We start from the raw sequence: 22,240 nt of genomic DNA on the forward strand, positions 1-22,240 counted from the left end.
GCTAATATTTTCTCTTTAAACACTAAATTCTAACCTCTGCCCCAGATAAATTTGTGTTCTCACATTTTCTATCTGAACTTTTCAACTGTACACCAAGCTCTTCCTGATTTCTAGATTTTACTTACTCATCTTCCCCAATGTAAACCTGCATTTGCTGTGCTATAGTACGTATCTCATTAAATTTCAATTTCCTGTTTACTCATCAGACTCATAGTGCATAAGGACTTCATTACTATGTTTCCTACTGTATACTCACTCAGTGCTTAGCACTATGCATGTCATTTAGCAAGTGCTCAGTATATATTGAAAAATAAATATCCTAGCTCTGAGTCACCTATAGGATCTCGTCAACTGAGGGCCACATACTATGCCCACCATTCATCTTGGCTGTTTAAGTAATATACAGACTTTTCTTCTTAGTCATAGTGAATGATATTTATTATGGGTACCACTTCACAGGGTAGATTTATACTAAACCCACTCACATTTATATTTGGTTTTTATTTCTTTTTGAAATATCTACAATATCATATCTGAATAACCAAATTGCCAAAAATAACTTTAGTAGTACCGAATTTATTGAGCATTTACCTTCAATGATTTTATATGAAATAGATGTATTATGCTGACTATAAGAGGGACAATAATATTACTCACCCATTTAATTCTCCATCCTTGACCTTATTAAAGGAATGACAAAAGTATTTCACAGTTGGTCCCATCTACATTTTATATAATTTCTTGTTGCCTGACCTAGCATACTAGCCATACTTATGTTGTTAATGTATGATATTTGCTTAGAAACAAGTAGGACTTTTGTTCAATATATTCAGACTAAACCAGAAGGTTTATTCTACTGTTTATTAATATTAATATTATTATTATTCAGACTCTGAAGACTCTCAAAGTAAGTTATTAGGCTTAGCTATATTATTGGGATAAATAATAATTTGTGTACCTTAAATACATTTCATACAATTTACAATAGTTAAGTTAAATATGGGAAGACAACCCAGCGCTTCTGTAGCGAAATCATAACTGAGAGAACTCTTGCTCAGACATGAACATAATCCCAGTTAAAGCAGAGAAAAACTATGAATATCTATGATTTAATATTGTACAGATTTTAAAATAAATTTTTGGTTTGCTCTGTATAACTCCAAATTACTAAGGACATTCAACAAACATTTTAAGATTAAGACAAAATGACTACATTCTTTATAACACAGAATCTTGACTATTAAGCTATGTTATAAAAGTTACACAGTTCTTGATAAAGCAAGAGGCAGCACCAGATTCTTTAAAAATCTTTAAACATAAAGATTATGATTAAGACTCTTTTAAAAATTGACTTAACCTTTGGTTTTGTTGGTTTTGGGGGTGCTTGACAAGTTTTCTTTTCAGAAATTCTCTAAACATAAGTAGTTTCATGGATAGAAATGTGGGAAAATGTGACTGACACATCAACCATAGGTTAAAATAACAGAAAAAAATAATACCTCATCGCATTTTGAATGGGAAAGTTGTACTGAGTCTCTTTTCTGTTGGAGACCTTCCCCTCTGTCACCTGCCACCCACTTCTGACCTATGAGTCACTGACTATTCCAACTTCATTTAAAATCATTATTAAATTAGTTTGAATCCTAAGCCTCTGTATTAAGAAAAACACTGTATTGGATTTTATACCTTTAAAATGAAGAATCGTAGTGGAGATTACAGAATCCTTGGCATGCTTATGTATAAATATTTGTGTGTGTGAACACATGTGTTTATATACATATGAATGCAACTAAATTGACACCCACCTCTATCTTCCTTTAGTCTATGATAACGTGCTCTATTACTTCTTTGAGAAGGAATAGCAGCACTAATAATGATTAACATTTACAGAATGTTTATTATGTGCAAAGTACTATGCTAACTGCTTTGTCACACATTTTCACTAATAAAATCTCCATTCAATGGTAAACTTAGTATAGTAGCCCATGTGTATCTTTTTCATTACTAGATAATGTCTATTAAATAATGGACACTCAATAAACACTAGCTGAGTGAAGGAATGATATCCTATATCTTTATAAGGTATTATGCAAATTAGAAAAATTGAGACTGAGATTGAGTACTCCAAAGTACCCTTACTCCAAAGCCCATGGGTTTAATTACATTATAATTTGATAGAAACATTCACCAGAGGCAAACTTTTTTGGACAGAATTTTCAATTTAATTTATTAATTCCTTTGTGGAAAAAAATACTATTACTAGCACATAATTCTCCATCTCTTATGAAACAGTGACCTACTAAAAACTTTTCCTTAAATAAAAGCATCTATAATGCTTCACAACTGTTTCAGATTAACTCTGTGTTAGTAAATGGTTTTAAAGCATCTGGTTTCTTGGTAACTTAAAAACTATATTTATGTTTCTTTAAGGTATTTTCATTGTTAGGATATGGAGATTCATATAAATAGATATATTTAATATGTAAGTTTATATAGGTATGTATAATTTAATTTAATTTTAGAATTATTAATTTTGGAATTATCTCTTGGATAAAGCTATCTGGAAAATTCTACTCTTGTCTTTGACATAAATGAATAGAAGATAGATGCCTGTAAACTAATTGGGTTTGCCCCTTTAAAAATTGAAGAACACAATACTTGAGAAGTCAGATGTATTTGTTTTCTAGAGTTTTCTGGGAACTCATGCCTTCTGCAGTCAATACTACGAGTTACCTACCTGTCTTCACATAGTCTTCATTTCTAGGTTTGATCACTCTGAATGTATTGGGTCATGGGTTCTTAATATCACGTGTTGAATTCTAATTTAACAATAGCCTACATCAACGTAGCTAAGAAGTAAAATGTTCTCCAAAGCATACAATGCATTTAGAAACAAAATATTTTTATATGGCTTATTGTCACATCCTTTCCATTGTACTAGCTGTTCAAGAGTATATTTTAGTGAGCAAATTAAAGAATAGTTACTGAATGTCTCATATGTATGTGCCAAGCATTGTGCTAGGGAATGGGGATAGCACAATGAACAGGATGAAGAAGACCAATATGGCCCTTAACTTCAGTTTAATTTCATAATCTAATGGGGGAAACATGGAAAACTTAACTGAAGAATATAATATAATAATATAAATTGTATGGTAGAGGAAATTTGAGGTACTCGCAAAACACTTAAGAAGGGCATATGATCCATGTTTGGGCAGTCAAGGAATGCTTCCAGGAACAAGTGTCGTTTAAGCTGAGAAACGGAGGATGAATAGGAACTGATCATTTCTCATGACACTGGAAGAGTGTGTAGAGCAGTAAGATGAGAATGACGAAAGCAATTCCCTAGAAGCACTAACAGTAACATTATCTATTGTGGGTTAGATAGGAGTCTAATTCCCATTTCAAAAGAAATGAGCTCACAGCCAGGACTTGTGGTTCGTTAGCAAATGGATCAATTCTCTAAATAATTTAAGAAATGTCTATTTTATTATTATAAAAGTAATAAATGATCATTTTGAAAAATTTGGAAAATAGAGGAAAGTAAAAAATTAAATAAAAATCACCTAGACTCAACCACACAGAGTTAAGGAATATTCAGTGTTGTCAAGTTTACTACAAGTACTTTAATTTCTCCATGCTTTCCAATACCCAGGGGCTCTGGACTTGGCCATATGACCTGTTTTAGCCAATGGAACAGTGGAAAATATGGTACAAACAGAGGTATGAAAATTGCCTGTGTTTGGTACTTGCTAACTTCCCGCTCTGGCTCCATGAGACTGCCATGGGGAAAAGCAGCCCAGGCTAGCCTGCTGGATGATGGAGCAGAGAGGAGTCATCTCAGCTTAGACCTTCTGCACCAACCAACTTGTGAGTGAGGCCATCCAAAATCATCCAGCCCTAGTCAAAATTTCCCAGACCATAAGAATATCAAGCCAACCCACAATCATGAGAAAAAATAAACGTTTGTGCCTGTAAGCCTTAAGTTTTGAGGTGATTTGTTAATAGAGCAGAAGTTAACTGATAGGATAGCTGTTAAACGAATTAGCAAATAAGGGATAGTTTACCTGTACTTAGAAAGCTTGGGTTTGATCTCTACTCTGCCCTGGCTGTGTGGCCTTGGGTAATTAACTTCAACTATTTGAACTTCAGTTTCTTTATCAGTGGAATATTTCTCCAGATGAAGTGTAATTATAGATATGAAATTACTTAATAAGCTCTGAAACACTATTTGTCATTGTTTTGCATTATAACTCTCTTTTCTTTAAACCAAATTCCCTACTAAGCACCTATATCAATGTAATATGATAAAATTCTTATCCGGTTTGTACTGTTATGATATCCAATACAGTGTACTATGGAAATATGGAAATACCCATATCTCCCAAAGCAAAACATGACCTGGAATCCACTGGATTCAAATCTCATTATTTCTATTATAAGAATAAATAGAAAAACTCATATTAAATCAAGGGATTTGGACCGGATATGTGTTATGTTTTGTCCATTTTAGTTCATAGAAAGTTCCCAACAGCGCTGTCACCACTTTTCATGTGAGAAACTGCCAGGACTTAGCCTCTAACTCAGGTTTTTCTGAGTTCAGAACCTGAGTTCTTAACTACTATGCTGTTGTGTTCCAGAAATAGAGTCCCAGGTTTCAAAAAGTAAACTGTGAAAGCACTTGTAAAATTCTCGTATCACTTGGGGCATCAACCTGCCAACAGTTTATTCAGTTACAGCTCTTCCCAGAGTGATTCTGTATTCCCAGATCTCCCTACAGAGTGTGCTTGGGGCAAATCAGGATGCTTTATCCATTGTCCATAATGTAGAACCTCTGAAAGATATCCAAACACTCCCAGCTCACCTCCAACTTACCAATGCAACTTTTTGGAAAATATATCTCTTCCTACATAGATTTATCATATCCTCTTAAGCCCTATTTTTATCTTATGTCAGCTGGTTTGCACCAGTGTTAAAATTTAAACCTTAAAAGTTTCTAATTTTTATCAGGCTTACTATCTTTCTTTTTACATAAAATTATCCTTTCAAGCTGACCTCTGTCCTGACCCTTGCTTTAAGGCAGGTGCTGCTGACTCACTTGACAGCAATTCAAAAATATGAATATGAATATGACATTGGCTAAAGGTTTCTCTGAGCTGGTGTTAAAAACTAAACTTTTATAGATATTTTTTCCTTTCCAAAATAAATATTTTCGATCTTAATGATTTCAGTTCAAGCCAAGATAAGACAACATAGGTCCTAATAACGCAGAGCCAGAAGATAACAAAATATCATTAGCTCCATAGACTTATTCCTATTATCCTTTTCTCTTTACTCACCACTGCCCCCTCTAAGTCACCCCAGGGACAAATTACTATGGCCATTCAAAAGTTTAAATAGTTTGAGATGACTTTTTTCTTATGGCTCAGGTATGTGGTTACATTTGTCATAGATATTGGATTATACCTCATTTCTTGATTCATAAATTACTGACAGGTTTGTGCTAGTAGCAAAAGTTACTTTTCCTCTCTAAATTGCAGCCTTTAAAACAATGCATCATTGCTGGCTCTTCCTTGTGACACATGTTTCCTGATATAACGTAAGCAGAAATGCTATGATAAGGCACCGTTTGAAAATCTGATAATTAAGTGATATTTGGATGCATTTCAGCTTTACATTTAAAAATAAACTGTAGTTAAAAGAAGTTCTGACTTTGATCTATCGCCTGAGTGTGCATCTTTTCACACTAAAACTAAAAACAAACAAAACCTGTTATAGTATCTATTGAAAAACCATGCACCTTGCATACTGTCATTCCCAAGTTATCAAATTTTCTTTCTCTTGAACTTCTTTAATTTAGATTTTCTGGTAATTTTATTCTTTGTTTCCTTCATGTCCTAGTACTCCCAATAATAATCTGTTCCTTGCTGTTTCTGCCTTGGTCCCGTATCATTTTGTATTGAACTTACCAGTTTTCCTAGCTCTCTTGCCATCTAGAGTTTGAATTTCTTAAAAGCAGGGATTTTAATTGGCTTTAACGCCTAATTTAGGGACTTACACATAATGAGTCTTCAAAAATATCTGTTGAGTAAATGCATCAATTTATGATGTGTCTGACTTTACCTTTCCCTTCAGTTTTCTCTATCATTTTTCCTCTTTCTCTCTTCTTATCTCACTCATCAGTTTTTAAATCTACCTGGGCTTACAGCAACCTTCTAGAGTATCCAAGGCCTAATCTTTGGCCATTCTGTAAGAAGCCCAATGTTTCTCTCTTCCAGGTTACCTGCAGATTCATTATTATTTGCTCAGATCCTCGCACAACAGCTTAATTTTCTTCTTCAACTAGCACTTCCAGATCTTTAAATAGCTCTATTTCCTCACTTTTCCATCAGGTCCCAAAACACAAGCCAGATGAAATGGATGGACCGAAGTTGAAGTGAAGTAAGCTAATGGCCATCCCAGCAGAGAAAGCTCCTTATATCCCATCACTTCACTGGAGCAAAGTTTACAGTCCAAAGATAGCTTCTCTATAAGGAGAATAACTATAGGCCTTGGGGCCAGGGAACAATCAACTGTGTAAATGCACATCAGCTATTAGTTACTCTGCCACTTTCTACGTCTGCAGCCTTTCTATCTGTTCTCTGTGGACAGCTGCTGGCCTGCCACTTGGCAGGCGCACACCAACATGGTATTAACCAATTTGCTTTCCCCTCATCTGGTTCTTGAAATTGATCCATGCATATCTGATTCATTACTTCAAACAAGCCTCTGATCGAGAGGTTTGAGAATCACAGGTGGCCACATTACCTGGGGGAAACAAAAGAACCTGTGGAGATGGTCTCGTTAGAATCAACAGACAACCCTATTTTTATAGCACTTGCATCCAATTTCTTGCATATAGCAAGTGTTAATTCATATTTTATCATGATCATATTTCTCTAGCTCGCAAGTGAATTTAATGAGATACAACTTTGCATTTCTTTCTACATAGGGAAAACCACATCATCTAATGTACTTTCTAGTCCCTAGTACTTATCTCAACCCTCTTTTCTCAACCCTCAAACAAATTCTAACAAGGAAAACATGATCACATTCTAGGGCAAAATGGACTTATACTTAGGTATTGCTGAAAAGGTATTATATCCTCATCACTTCTATATAAGTGGAAAAGGAGAGTTGTATTATTACTGTAAAATATGTATGTATTCCTTACTAGGTAAGGACTAACTTTGCACATTTTTGGTATTGGGCTAAACATTTTCTCATTTAATTTTCAAAATAACCCTGTAAGAAAAAGAGATGTACAATTCGTAAAGTTAAGCCACTTGCTGGGGGTCGTAGAACTGAGAAGAGGACCAATTCTACTGAGCACTGAAGTCTGTACATCTTTAACATTATGCTGTTTTGTCTGTGGAGACTTTAATAACACTGGTCGGTACATGGGGTATTGTGGAAAGAGTTCCAGATTTGCAACTGAGAATTCCATTTTAATTAAGTTCATATTTAGTTGCCTAATTTTACCTAGAAAAACCCACTTAACCTCTCTGGAATCCTGCTATATAACACACCATTTGGAGATTTTTTTTATGAGGTGAAATCTGGATGCAATTCAGTTTTATTTTTTAAGATCTCCACTTTTGAGAAATTCTGATTGGCTTGATGGACTACCTTAGTATGTTTTTATTCAATAGAAATGGACTCAGAGTTGCTGTTAGCATAGCATATGGAATTTGCAATCTGACTGATGCTGTATACTTCATTTTCATCTCTGCTTTTTGAGCCCCTCCTTTTCCCAGTAAATATCCTATTAAAGACACTGTGCTAGTCACTACATATCTCAAATGCATCATTATCTTTTATACCTTTGAGTTTTTGCACATACTATTCGTTAAATATTCAAATCACTTAAAACAGTAAAACAGGGCTAGGACAGAATAAGAGCTAACATAGTATCATTACTATTAATATCATTATTTTCCTCCCGGCAAACTGCTCTTCGACATTTTTTTTTCTTTTAACATCTTTATTGGAGTATAATTGCTTAACAATGGTGTGTTAGTTTCTTCTTTATAACAAAGTGAATCAGTTATACATATACATATGTTCCCATATCTCTTCCCTCTTGCGTCGCCCTCTCTCACACCCCGCACATCCCACCCTTCTAGGTGGTCACAAAGCACTGAGCTGATCTCCCTGTGCTATGCGGCTGCTTCACATTAGCTATCTGTTTTACGTTTGGTAGTGTATATATGTCCATGCCACTCTCTCACTTTGTCACAGCTTACTCTTCCCCGTCCCCATGTCCTCAAGTCCATTCTCTAGTAGGTATGTGTCTTTATTCCCGTCTTGCCTCTAGGTTCTTCATGACCATTTTTTTTCTCGTTTATTTTCTTTTGTAGATTCCATATATATGTGTTAGCATACGGTATTTGTTTTTCTCTTTCTGATTAACTTCACTCTGTATGACAGACTCTAGGTCCATCCACCTCACTACAAATAACTCAATTTCATTTCCTTTTATGTCTGAGTAATATTCCATTGTATATATGTGCCATATCTTCTTTATCCATTCATCTGTTGATGGACACTTAGGTTGCTTCCATGTCCTGGCTATTGTAAATAGAGCTGCAATGAACATTTTGGTACATGACTCTTTTTGAATTATGGTTTTCTCAGGGTATATGCCCAGTAGTTGGATTGCTGGGTCATATGGTAATTCTATTTGTAGTTTTTTAAGGAACCTCCATACTGTTCTCCATAGTGGCAATATCAATTTACATTCCCACCAGCAGTGCAAGAGTGTCCCCTTTTCTCCACACCCTCTCCAGCATTTATTGTTTCTAGATTTTTTGATGATGGCCATTCTGACTGGTGTGAGATGATATCTCATTGTATTATTATTATTTTTTTGTGGTACTTGGGCCTCTCACTGCTGCGGCCCCTTCCATTGCGGAGCACAGGCTCCGGATGCACAGGCTCAGCGGTCATGGCTCACGGGCCCAGCTGCTCCACAGCACGAGGGATCTTCCCGTACCGGGGCACAAACCCATGTCCCCTGCATTGGCAGGCGGACTGTCAACCAGTGTGCCACCAGGGAAGCTCCTCATTGTAGTTTTGATTTGCAATTCTCTAATGATTATTGATGTTGAGCATTATTTCATGTGTTTGCTGGCAATCTGTATATCTTCTTTGGAGAAATGTCCATTTAGGTCTTCTGCCCATTTTTGGATTGGGCTGTTTGTTTTTTTGATATTGAGCTAGCTGCATGAGCTGCTTGTAAATTTTGAAGACTAATTCTTTGTCAGTTGCTTCATTTTTAAATATTTTCTCCCATTCTGAGGGTTGAAGTGTTTCCTTAATCTCTTCTTCAGATTTTTAATCATTATTGTATAGGAATGCAGGAGATTTCTGTGCATTAACTTTGTATACTGCTACTTTACCAAATTCATTGATTAGCTCTAGTAGTTTTCTGGTAGCATCTTTAGGATTCTCTATGTATAGTATCATGTCATTTGAAAACAGTGACAGCTTACTTCTTCTTTTCTGATTTGGATTTCCAATTTTATTTCTTTTCTTCTCTGCTGTGACTAAAACTTCCAAAGCTATGTTGAATAATAGTGGTGAGAGTGGGCAACCTTGTATTGTTCCTGATCTTAGTGGAAATGGTTTCAGTTTTTCACCATTGAGGACGATGTTGCCTGTGGGTTTGTTATATATGGCCTTTGTTATGTTGAGGAAAGTTCCCTCTATGCCTACTTTCTGCAGGGTTTTTATCATAAATGGGTGTTGAATTTTGTCGAAAGCTTTTTCTGCATCTATTGAGATGATCATATGGTTTTTCCCCCTCAATTTGTTAATATGGTGTATCACGTTGATTGATTTGCATATATTGAAGAATCCTTCCATTCCTGGAATAAACCACACTTGATCATTGTGTATGATCCTTTTAATGTGCTGTTGGATTCTGTTTGCTAGTATTTTGTAGAGAATTTTTGCATCTATGTTCATCAGTGGTATTGGCCTGTAGTTTTCTTTCTTTGTGACATCTTTGTCTAGTTTTGGTATTAGGGTGATGGTGGCCTCGTAGAATGAGTTTGGGAGTGTTCCTGCCTCTTCTATATTTTGGAAGAGTTTGAGAAGGATAGGTGTTAGGTCTTCTCTAAATGTTTGTTAAAATTTGCCTGTAAAGCCATCTGGTCCTGGGCTTTTGTTTCTTGGAAGATTTTTAATCATAGTTTCAATTTCAGTGCTTGTGATTTGTCTGTTCATATTTTCTGTTTCTTCCTGGTTCAGTCTCGGCAAGTTGTGCATTTCTAAGAATTTGTCCATTTCTTCTAGTTTGTCCATTTTATTGGCATAGGGTTGCTTGTAGTAATCTCTCATGATCCTTTGTATTTCTTCAGTGTCAGTTGTTACTTCTCCTCTTTCATTTCTAATTCAATTGATTTGAGTCTTCTGCCTGTTTTTCTTGATGAGTCTGGCTAATGGTTTATCAATTTTATTTATCTTCTCAAAGAACCAGCTTCTAGTTTTATTGATCTTTGTTATCATTTCCTTCATTTCTTTTTCATTTATTTCTGATCTGACCTTTATGTTTTCTTTCATTCTGCTAACTTTGGGGTTCTTTTGTTCTCCTTTCTTTAATTGCTTTAGGTGAAAGGTTAGGTTGTTTATTCAAGATGTTTCCTGTTTCTTAAGGTAGGATTGTATTGCTATAAACTTCCCTCTTAGAACTGCTTTTGCTGCATCCCATAGGTTTTGGGTCGTCGTGTTTTCATTGTCATTTGTTTCTAGGTATTTTTTGATTTCCTCTTTGATTTCTTCAGTGATCTCTTGGTTATTAAATAGTGTATTGTTTAGCCTCCATGTGTTTGTATTTTTTTACAGATCTTTTCCTGTAATTGATATCTAGTCTCATAGTGTTGTGGTCAGAAAAGATACTTGATACAATTTCAATTTTCTCAAATTTACCAAGGCTTGATTTGTGACCCAAGATATGATATATCCTGGAGAATGTTCCATGAGCACTTTAGAAAAATGTGTATTCTGTTGTTTTTGGATGGAATGTCCTATAAATATCAATTAAGTCCATCTTGTTTAATGTATCATTTAAAGCTTGTGTTTCCTTATTTATTTTCATTTTGGATGATCTGTCCATTGGTGAAAGTGGGGTGTTAAAGTCCCCTACTATGAATGTGTTAGTGTTGATTTCCCCTTTTATGGCTGTTAGTATTTGCCTTATGTATTGAGGTGCTCCTATGTTGGGTGCATAAATTTTATAATTGTTATATCTTTTCTTAGATCGATCCCTTGATCATTATGTAGTGTCCTTCTTTGTCTCTTGTAATAGACTTTATTTTAAAGTCTATTTTGTCTGATATGAGAATTACTACTCCAGCTTTCTTTTGATTTCCATTTGCAAGGAATATTTTTTTTCATCCCCTCACTTTCAGTTTGTATGTGTGTCTTGGTCTGAAGTGAGTCTCTTGTAGACAGCATATGTATGGGTCTTTTTTTTGTATCCATTCAGCCAGTCTGTGTCTTTTGGTGGGAGCATTTGATCCATTTACATTTAAGGTAATGTAATCGATATGAATGTTACTATTACCATTTTCTTCATTGTTTTGGGTTTATTATTGTAAGTCTTTTCCTTCTCTTGTGTTTCTTGCCTAGAGAAGTTCCTTTAGCATTTGTTGTAAAGCTTGTTTGGTGGTGCTGAACTCTCTCAGCTTTTGCTTGTCTGTAAAGGTTTTAATTTAAAATGGTTTCTGTTTTTCACCATTGAGAACGATGTTGGCTGTGGGTTTGTCATAAATGGCCTTTGTTATGTTGAGGTAAGTTCCCTCTATGCCTACTTTCTGGAGGGTTTTTATCATAAATGGGTGTGGAATTTTGTCAAAAGCTTTCTCTGCATGTATTGAGACGATCATATGGTTTTTCCCCTTCAGTTTGTTAATATGGTATATCACAGTGATTGATTTGAGTATACTGAGGTATCCTTGCATTCCTGGGATAAACCCCAGTTGATCATGGTGTATGATCCGTTTAATGTTCTGTTGGATTCTGTTTGCTAGTATTTTGTTGAGGGTTTCTGCATCTATGGTCATCAGTGATATTGTCCTGTAGTTTTCTTTCTTTGTGACATCTTTTTCTTGTTTTGGTATCATGGTGATGGTGACCTCATAGAATGAGTTTGGGAGTATTCCTCCATCTGCTATATTTTGGAAGCGTTTGAAAAGGATAGGTATTAGCTCTTCTCTAAATGTTTGATAGAATTCACCTGAGAAGCCATCTGGTCCTGGGCTTTTGTTTGTTGGAAGATTTTTAATTACAGTCTCAATTTCAGTGCTTGTGATTGGTCTGTTTATATTTTCTACTTCTTCCTGGTTCAGTCTCAGAAGTTGTGCTTTTCTAATAAATTGTCCATTTCTTCTAGTTTGTCCATTTTATTGGCATAGAGTTGCTTGTAGTAATCTCTCATGATTCTTTGTATTTCTGCAGTGTCAGTTGTTACTTCTCCGTTTTCATTTCTAATTCTATTGATTTGGGTCTTCTGCCTGTTTTTCTTGATGAGTCTGGCTAATGGTTTATCAATTTTGTTTATTTTCTCAAAGAACCAGCTTTTACTTTTATTGATCTTTGCTATCATTTCCTTCATTTCTTTTTCATTTCTTTCTGATCTGATCTTTATGATTTCTTTCCTTCTGCTAACTTTGGGGTTTCTTTTGTTCTTCTTTCTCTAATTGCTTTAGGTCTAAGGTTTAGTTTTTTATTTGAGATTTTTCTTGTTTCTTGAGGTAGGATTGTATTGCTATAAACTTCTTTCTTAGAACTGCTTTTGCTGCGTCCCATAGGTTTTGGGTCGTTGTGTTTTCATTGTCTTTTGTTGTTAGGCATTTTTTGATTTCTCTTTGATTTCTTCAGTGATCTCTTGATTATTTAGTAGTGTATTGTTTAGCCTCCATGTGTTTGTATTTTTTACAGATCTTTTCCTGTAATTGATATCTAGTCTCATAGCATTGTGGTCGGAAAAAATACTTGATACAATTTCAGTTTTTTTTAATTTACCAAGGCTTGATTTGTATCCTGGAAAATGTTCCATGAGCACTTGAGAAGAAAGTGTATTCTGTTCTTTTTGGGTGGAATGTCCTATAAATATCAATGAAGCCCATATTGTTTGATGTATCGTTTAAAGCTTGTGTTTACTTATTTATTTGCCTTTTGGGTTATCTGTCCGTTGGTGAAAGTGGGGTGTTAAAGTCCCCTACTATGATCGTGTTACTATGAATTTCCCCATTTATGGCTGTTAGTATTTGCCTTATGTATTGAGGTGCTCCTATGTTGGGTGCATAAATATTTACAATTGTTATATCTTCTTCTTGGATCGATCCCTTGATCATTATGTAGTGTCCTTCTTTGTCTCTTCTAATAGTACTTATTTTAAAGTCTATTTTGTCTGATATGAGAATTGCTACTCCAGCTTTCTTTTGGTTTCCATTTGCATGGAATATCTTTCTCCGTCCCCTCACTTTCAGTCTGTATGTGTCCCTAGGTCTCAAGTGGGTCTCTTGTAGACAACATATATACGGGTTTTGTTTTTGTATCCAATCAGCCCGTCTCTGTCTTTTGGTGGGAGCATTTAATCCATTTACATTTAAGGTAGTTATCGATATGCATTTTCCTATTACCATTTTCTTAATTGTTTTGGGTTTGTTATTGTTAGGTCTTTTCCTTCTCTTGTGTTTCCTGCCTAGAGAAGTTCCTGTAGCATTTGTTGTAAAGCTGGTTTGGTGGTGCTGAATTCTCTTAGTTTTTGCTTGTTAGTAAGGGGTTTAATTTCTCCGTTGAATCTGAATGAGATCCTGCTGGGTAGAGTAATATTGGTTGTAGGTTTTTCCCTTTCATCATTTTAAATATGTCCTGCCACTCCTTTCTGGCTTGCAGAGCTTCTTCTGAAAGATCAGCTGTTCTCTGTAGTTTGATTAATATGTGTCTTGGCATGTTTCTCCTTGGATTTATCTTGTATGGGACTCTCTGCACTTCCTGGACTTGATTGACTATTTCCTTTCCCATATTAGGAAAGTTCTCTATTATAATCTCTTCAAATATTTTCTCAGTCCCTTTCTTTTTCTCTTCTTCTTCTGGCACCCCTATAATTTGAACGTTGATGCATTTAATGTTGTCCCAGAGGTCTCTGAAACTGTCCTCAATTCTTTTCATTCAGTTTTCTTTATTCTGCTCTGCGGTAGTTATTTCCACTATTTTATCTTACAGGTCACTTATCCATTCTTCTGCCCCAGGTATTCTGCTATTGATTCCTTCTTGAGAATTTTTAATTTCATTTATTTTGTTGTTCATAATTGTTTTTTTGCTCTTTAGTTTTTCTAGGTCCTTGTTAAATGTTTCTTGTATTTTCTCCATTCTGTTTCAAAGATTTTGGATCATCTTTACTATCATTACTCTGAATTCTTTTTCAGGTAGATTGTCTATTTCCTCTTCATTTGTTTGGTCTGGTGGGTTTTTACCTTGCTCCTTCATCTGCTGTGTTTTTCTCTGTCTCCTCATTTTGCTTAACTTACTGTTTTTGGGGTCTCTTTTTCACAGGCTGCAGGTTCATAGTTCCCATTGTTTTTGTTGTCTGCCCCCAGTGGCTATGGTTGGTTCAGTGGGTTTTGTAGGCTTCATGTGGAGGGGACTGGTGCCTGTGTTCTGCTGGATGAGGCTGGATCTTGTCTTTTTGGTTGGTAGGACTACATCCGGTGGTGTATTTTGTAGTGTCTGTGACCTTATGATTTTAGGCAACCTTTCTGCTAATGGGTGGGGTTGTGTTCCTGTCTTGCTAGTTGTTTGGCATAGGGTGTCCAGCACTGTAGCTTGCTGGTCGTTGAGTGAAGCTGGGTCTTAGCGTTGAGATGAAGATCTCTGGGAGACCTTTTGCCATTTGATATTACGTGCAGCCGGGAGGTCTCTGGTGGACCAGTCTCCTGAACTCGGACACTCCCACTGAGTGTCCCACTCAGGCACAGGCCTGACACCTGGACGGAGCACCAAGGCCCTGTCAGCCTCACGGGGTGTAAATAGCATACGATTTAATAACTGCCTGCACTTCATGTTGCCCAGACTGGGCAGGAGTGCGCCCTGAGGTCGGTGGGCCCTGCTCTGCACAGTGGGCGACGGGAGCTACCTTTCCAGTGAGGGAAACCCCGAGATACTCCCCTGGAGCCACCGAGCCCCTACGAGGAAGTAAGCCTTGTTTTCTACCTGTCGGTCTAGGCTTCCTCTCGGACCCAACTGCCGCGCTGCACACCTGCCCTCCAGCCCGCAGCTCCCACTCCTGATCAAGGCCCCCAGAGGTTGGTTTGGTTCTCCCAAATCCAAATCTTAAGGCTCCTCCCCAGTGCCATCTCTTTAACAAACTCTAATTGATCCTCCTGCTTCTAAGTTCCTCCTCACCTATGACACCTATTTTTAAGATGTTGCCTTATTTATATGAACCTTCTGGTAAGGGCAGTTGCTACTCAGCTCCACCTCATGGTCAACATATAGGTATTAGAGCCCCTGTTGATGGATCATCAGAGTTTTTTAGAGAAGCTGAATGAGAGAATTTTATGTGACTCTCTTCATTAGTAAATGGTGGTTTAATTTAAAAAAATGACCACTGTACTGGCTAAAATAAATCTGCACCCTAACAGGGTTTTTTTGGGCTTCTACTTTGTGACTTTGTTCCAGAACATCGTTTGTAGAAAGAAGGAAGGAAAAAAGAAACAAATAATAAGTTCTGCTTCTTCCTTTTCAAGGTGGCACTGTGAATATCTGTGTCTGATTCTACCCCCACACATATATAAACCTACCTTCCCATCCATGGGTTGAAGAATAGGTCTCAAAATTTACCCACTCTTCTAACCACCTGTGTCTCAGTGGGGCCACGTAATAGCAGTAAGTCTCAGTGGGAATCTGTGCAAGTCAAGTTGTATATGGTATATAAACATCTGTCTGGTTGGGGTGAGAGCACACTCACTTCCCTATGCCCCTCATTAACTTTCTGAGGTAGGGTTGTTTATGTTGGAACCTTCAGGTTAGTGTGACTATTGTACATGATGATTTCATTTTGTACAATGCGTAATATCATATACCCACATAGAAGCTATCATTTTCATTTGTACAGAGTGTAATATGGTATGCCCACACAGAGGCTCTCATGTTGTGATTTCCAATCAGTTCATAAACATTTAATCCATGTTTTTGATGTGTATGGCTCTGTGTTTTGTTGTCTAGGCAGGAAACACATGGAAAGTGGGGAGGACTCACGTTAATTGAACACCTAGGATGTACCAAGACCTTTACTCTCTTCAACCCATTTCATAAGTAGAAAACAATATAAGAATCTCGTAATACGTTAGGAGTAGCTTACAAATACACATGGAAAAAATAGCTGGCAATACAGTACCTAGAATGTCATATACCATGAGTGGTACAAGTAGCAACAACAGGAACCTGTAGCAAGGAGGCATTTCCTTAGGCAGGAGTGATCATAGAAGACTTCCTGGAGGAATAGGGCCTTGGAACTGATTGGATGAAGGGATAGAAGTAACTCTGCAGTTGATAGTGCAGTGGTCTAAGGAAAAACTAAAGGAGGGACTCTCTTCTGAGAGATATCCTAACCAAATGATTATGTTGTTGGAAATAAGCTCCCAGAACATCTGGTACCACAAACTATAATATAGAAAAATACATGATCTTGAGTAAACTTTAAATTATACACACACATGCACACACACGTATACACACATGTTATGTACATATGTAAACATGTACATACAATGAATATGTACACATATAATACATATATGGATATATATGTATAATGTATGTATAAATATACATGTCTAGATAATCTCCTAATTCTTGCTTTTGGTAGAGTAAAGAAAGAGTAAATTAAAATTCAAAGCTGTTAAAAGTATAAAAGACTTTTGTTTTACATTATTAAACCTCTTCTCTCCTTGATTTGCACAGCAATTGTTTGGATCACTTCTAGAAACTTACATGAGTCAAACGTGCTAAGATAGAGACATTCACATTGTTTATTTAGTCACTTTTGTTTTTGCCTTTTCTAAAAATAATTTTGTTAGACTAAAGAGCCAACTGTCTTCAAAGTTGCATTTTAAGTAACTGAATAAAATATAGGGCTTATTATTCCACATTTAACAGGAGCTTCATAGAAATCTTCGTAAACTTTACAACCTCTGACAGCTGAGAACTAATGATTTGCCATCCATGGTTTGAGACTAGTGCTGATAAAGAAAGATAGGAAGAAAGCAGTGTTTTAGGAACACTCCTTCTATGGTGTTATGAAGGATAGAACATTTACGAGAAGAACAAATGAAGGAAACTTGTTAAGATCGTAGAGTAAGCTCATATGTCATTAAACATAATTTTATGTTAACTAAATTAACCATGATTTAATAAAGACTTCTCTATGCTGAGACCAGTGCTGAATAATGGATAATGGTATTTATCAGCTTCCAAGATGGCCACCAACCATCCTACCTTCTGATATTTATGCTCTTTTGTAGTTCCCTCCCATACTGAATCACATCTGGCCTATGTGATCTAAAATACAATGGGACTGATGTGAGACTTTTGATGTGAGGTCATATATGGGATTACAACTTCCTCTTGGCATTGTAAAAGGCACTGCAGCTTCTGTCTTGGTCTCTTGGATCACCCATTCAGGGGAAGCCAGCCATTATGTCATGAGGATTCTCAAGCAGCCCGTTGCAGAGATCCACATGGAAAGCAGCCTCCCACCAACAGCCAGCACTGACTTGCCAGCCATGTGACTATATACTACCCTGCAAGTAGATCTTCCAGACTCAGTCAAGGTTTCAGATCATGATAGCCCCAGCCGACATCCTGACTGCTTTGGACACACTAAGTCAGAACTGCCTTGCTAAGCTGCTTCTGAATTCCCAAGTCCTTCTTTCAGAACTTTAATGAGTCTGCAAAGCACTTGCACAGAAGAACCACAAAATCTCAGGTAGGGAGCGGGAGAAAGAGGATGGAGGAGCTGTTGAAATTCTTTCTTAATTCATAGTCTCGTGTTTCTCAGAGATGTCTCTGAGATCACGTGAGTCATGGAGGGAGGCTTTGCCCCTTTCTCTCGTCATAGAGCCCAACAGTGCAAGATGCAGGACAACAGGAGGGATTATTTCCAGGGAGTACTGGGAATGATGCTGAGCATGAAAATAGTTAACCAGGACAAAAGAAATACCTCAAACAGATCAACTGGGCAGAGAGCTGATGTGCATATAAAAGAATTCCCATCTGGAAACCAGAGGGTTGAAGTTCTGAAGAAAACTTCAGGGCCCCAGCCAGACAGTGTCTGTCATGCAAAAGGCCTCAGTGATGGAAGGAACAGGAAATGTCATCAAAAAACTAATGAGACTGTCAAGTTTTAGCTAGAATTAGATGAAAGCCTGCTTCACTTGCAGGGGATAGTCCTAGTTAGAAGATGAGGAGCCAGAACAGAGCTTGAAGAATTGGATGTTTAAGATAGATTTTTAAATCTCCCCTTATTCGCCTACACCCTCTATACTACATTTAAGAATAAAAACTTCAAAGTATCTGACAACCCAGAATAGTCGTCATTTCCCTTTGGAGAAATGACTGTTCAAAAACGAGCCTGGAACTTCCAGTTTTAAGGGGGAAAGTTTACGTAGATCATGTACAACTTGAGGAATTGGGGCCTTTATAGGGTCCAATTATGGAAGATAATTTCAAAGAGAAACAAATTGAAGTTTGTTTCAAATTGAAGTGTGTGTGTGTATGTGTAAATTTGACCCAAAGGTCAGCTTTGTTTTGCTTTCTAAACATGCTTGAAAATGTTTCTGACCAAAGGGTCTGGCAGAGTTTCTTGTATATATTTTCTTAAGATTAAAGTTAAAAGGCATATACATATTTGACCTACTATTGGAACTATCTAATAACCGCATCGATTTCCCATATAGGACTACTTTTTCTCTAGTCATTATGTAACTAATCCAAATAGAAGATTTACTAAAAGTATGCTACTTGGCCATGTTCTTTTCTTATGATTTACCTATAAATGTCCTCAGACCATATTCCCAAAGTATTTATGCTACTCTCTCTCCCCTCTCTCTTCTCTCTCTCTCTACCCCCCATATGTGTGTGTGTGTATGTGTGTGTGTGTGTTGCCAATAAATCATAGTTTCAGAATATTTTAGGCTAAATCAGATACTGCTTAAAATATTGATGGTTATTATAATCTCTCTATAAAAATTCCTGAGGTCAGGAGTGATGGAGACCACACTTGCCTTGATGATGCTCTTTGGTCCTCTTTCTGTGTCCACAGCTTTCCCCCTCACCCTGCATCTCATTCCTTTTTAATACATTCTGCCACAGATCCCCTCATTATGATGTCTGTGCTTTCCCTTGTCAGAATGAAAATCATTCTGAGTCATCACTACATCTCACTTTTTGTTGCAGGTGTGAGTTTTTATTTTTTCTTCCCTTTGTCCTGTTTTTTGTTTTAGTGTAAAGTCAGAAAAAAATGCATTGGAGGCTTCTCTCCAGTTGATCCTTTAACCTTGACAACTTTTAAATAATTTTTAAACTCCATTTTCTTTCTCTTTCCTTTGTACCAACTTTTGAAGTTGGTTCTGGCCTTCATCTTCTCTCACTAAAAGATGGTAATAGCTTCTAAATTTATCTCCCTGACTCTAGACTCTGTTCTCCTCAAATATATCATACACCATGGTTCCAACAGGGTAATTGTTGTAAAACTCAAATATGATTATGATAATTCTTCCATTAAAATATTCCATGATTCCTCAGTACCTACATTATAAATACAAATGAAATGGCCTGGTATACAAAACCTCTTACAGTCTGTTCCCAACCTACTTTATCAGACTCATCTTCCTTTACTCCTAATACACTTATTTCTCTCTCTTGCCCCTTTGTTTCCCTATACTCGAAGGGCCCTCCCCAACTATAAGACATTTTTTGTCCCAATACATACTCAGTTTTAAATTTCAGAAATAAATACTGTATGAGGAAAGGAAGCAAAATCCTTTACCTGTCCTTTATTATACACGTTCTGACTTAGAGTACCATAGACTGTAGCAATCTGAAAACTGGTAGCAAGTCCTTTGCCAAGTAAGTGAGAGGCAGTAATTTTATAAGACAACTATTGTCCTGTCAGTTCATGCCTTCTCTTCTTTTTCTCCTCCTCTGGTCAAATTTCTAAACCAAAGTATATTAACTTCCAGGGCATAGCCAGGGGTAAAGTAGGTGGAAATGGCTGCAAACATGGAGGTAGATGTGACTGGTGATGTATCCAGACAGGTGAAGTCTCCACAATTAAAAATATTGCTGGTGTGACAGAGACTGGAAAAACCCTGGTAATAGTTTATCTAGAAAAGTTTTTAAAACTTTTCCATCAGCTCATAAAATCGTATAACCAGGTAGAAGACACGAAAGACAGCTAACAAACCAGAGCTGCGTTAAAAGATTATCTTCCAGAAACAGAGAATTGTTTGCATTATCCAGCCCTCAAGCTGTAGAACTGGAAAAGAGATTCAAACAATACTGAAAGGCACAGGAAGTAGAAACAAGAGCAGTTGTACAAGCAAACACAAGTTTTTAGTCTAGGCAAAACTTATTTGATTCAAGGAAAAGTGTAAAGAAAGAAAACAAAACAATTAAAACTGTAGTACTGAGGGAAAATACTACAATATAAGGGAAATAAAATAGTATCTTACCTTAAAACCAAGAGTAAATAGATACCTTTGAAAATAATCTATTGTAACAGAAGAAAATATTTTTATAGCCTTAGTGAAATTCAGTAATAGATGTATAATAAACATGGAGGACAAAAAAAAAGGTGAAATAAAGAGTTAAGATAAATAGAAAAATGAATGAATAAGAAAGAACTGCTAGAAAATGAACAATAAAAGAACTTCATTAACTGCCACATTGCAGTAAGAGCACATAATACTAGGGAAAATTGAATTGGTTAAATATAGGAGAACCTTGAGCTAGACTCTACAGAGATAAAATTAAGAAAACTATGGGATAGAGTGCATATTTAAATAGATTGAGGATTTATTACATGTCAAGCTCTATATAGTATTTATCTATTAGATCTAATTTTCATGCATTATAATACAGTTAATTCTAATAACAAATCTGTCAGATGGACATTACTATCTTCCTCTATTTACAGATGAGAAAATTAGAGTTTAAGAGGTTAACTTGCTCAAGCCTGGACAGATGGCGAGTACAAGCGCTGTTGACTCCAGGTTGAGGAAAATGTTGTTAACTATTCTTCTTATAAAAATAAAAATCTCTGTCTATCATAAAAGACTAAAACTATAGTTGAAAGACTGAGAACAATATATGTAAGACATATGACAACCAAAGACATGTAGTTAGCTTATTTTAACTGTAAAAGGAAAACATGAGCAATGAACACCATATGAGAGAAGATGGGCAAATCACAAAAGAAGAAACATGGCCAAGTAAAATACTTAGAGTAAATAATAATTTTACTAGTAACAAAATGATTTTAAAACAAGGCAATGTAATACATTTTTTCATGTTTTAAATCAACAAAAAGGAAGTGAATGATCCTGAGTGTCAGTGATAGATGAAAACAAGAACACTTTTGTTGACTGATGGTGCTAATACACATGGGCATAAATTTGCTGGAGAATCATTTAGCAGTGAGAGTTAAAAGCCTTAAAAACTAATAAGACTTTTAAGCCAAAAGTTTACTTTCAAGAATTCATCATAGATAAATTAATTTTACAAGTACACAATCACATATGTTTATTACAACATACATTTATTATAGTATTGTTTATCATAGGGAAAAAAAGAAATAGTTAATGTTCTAATAAGGGACATTAAATAAGTTATTGAATACACAATGAATCATTTTCTAATGAAATTTCCAGATATTCAGAATGACGTTACATCTGTATAATCAGATGGGGAAAAGATGCCTCAGTTACAATATGAGAAAAAAATATAGAAAAGCATGTATGACATGCTCTATGACACTCTGTTTATTTGTGTTTTGCATTCTTTCCATAAAGAACCTGGATTATTCATGTTAAAGTAAATAGAAACTTCTCAGTGAGTAAGATTCTTGGTTTTCCATAAATTTAATGTAATAAAGCTCCTGTAAAGGTAACATCTTCATCTTCTGATAACA

Source organism: Neophocaena asiaeorientalis, unplaced genomic scaffold (genome assembly GCF_003031525.2).
Source record: "Neophocaena asiaeorientalis asiaeorientalis breed wild unplaced genomic scaffold, Neophocaena_asiaeorientalis_V1.1 scaffold230, whole genome shotgun sequence".
NCBI lineage: Eukaryota > Metazoa > Chordata > Mammalia > Artiodactyla > Phocoenidae > Neophocaena > Neophocaena asiaeorientalis.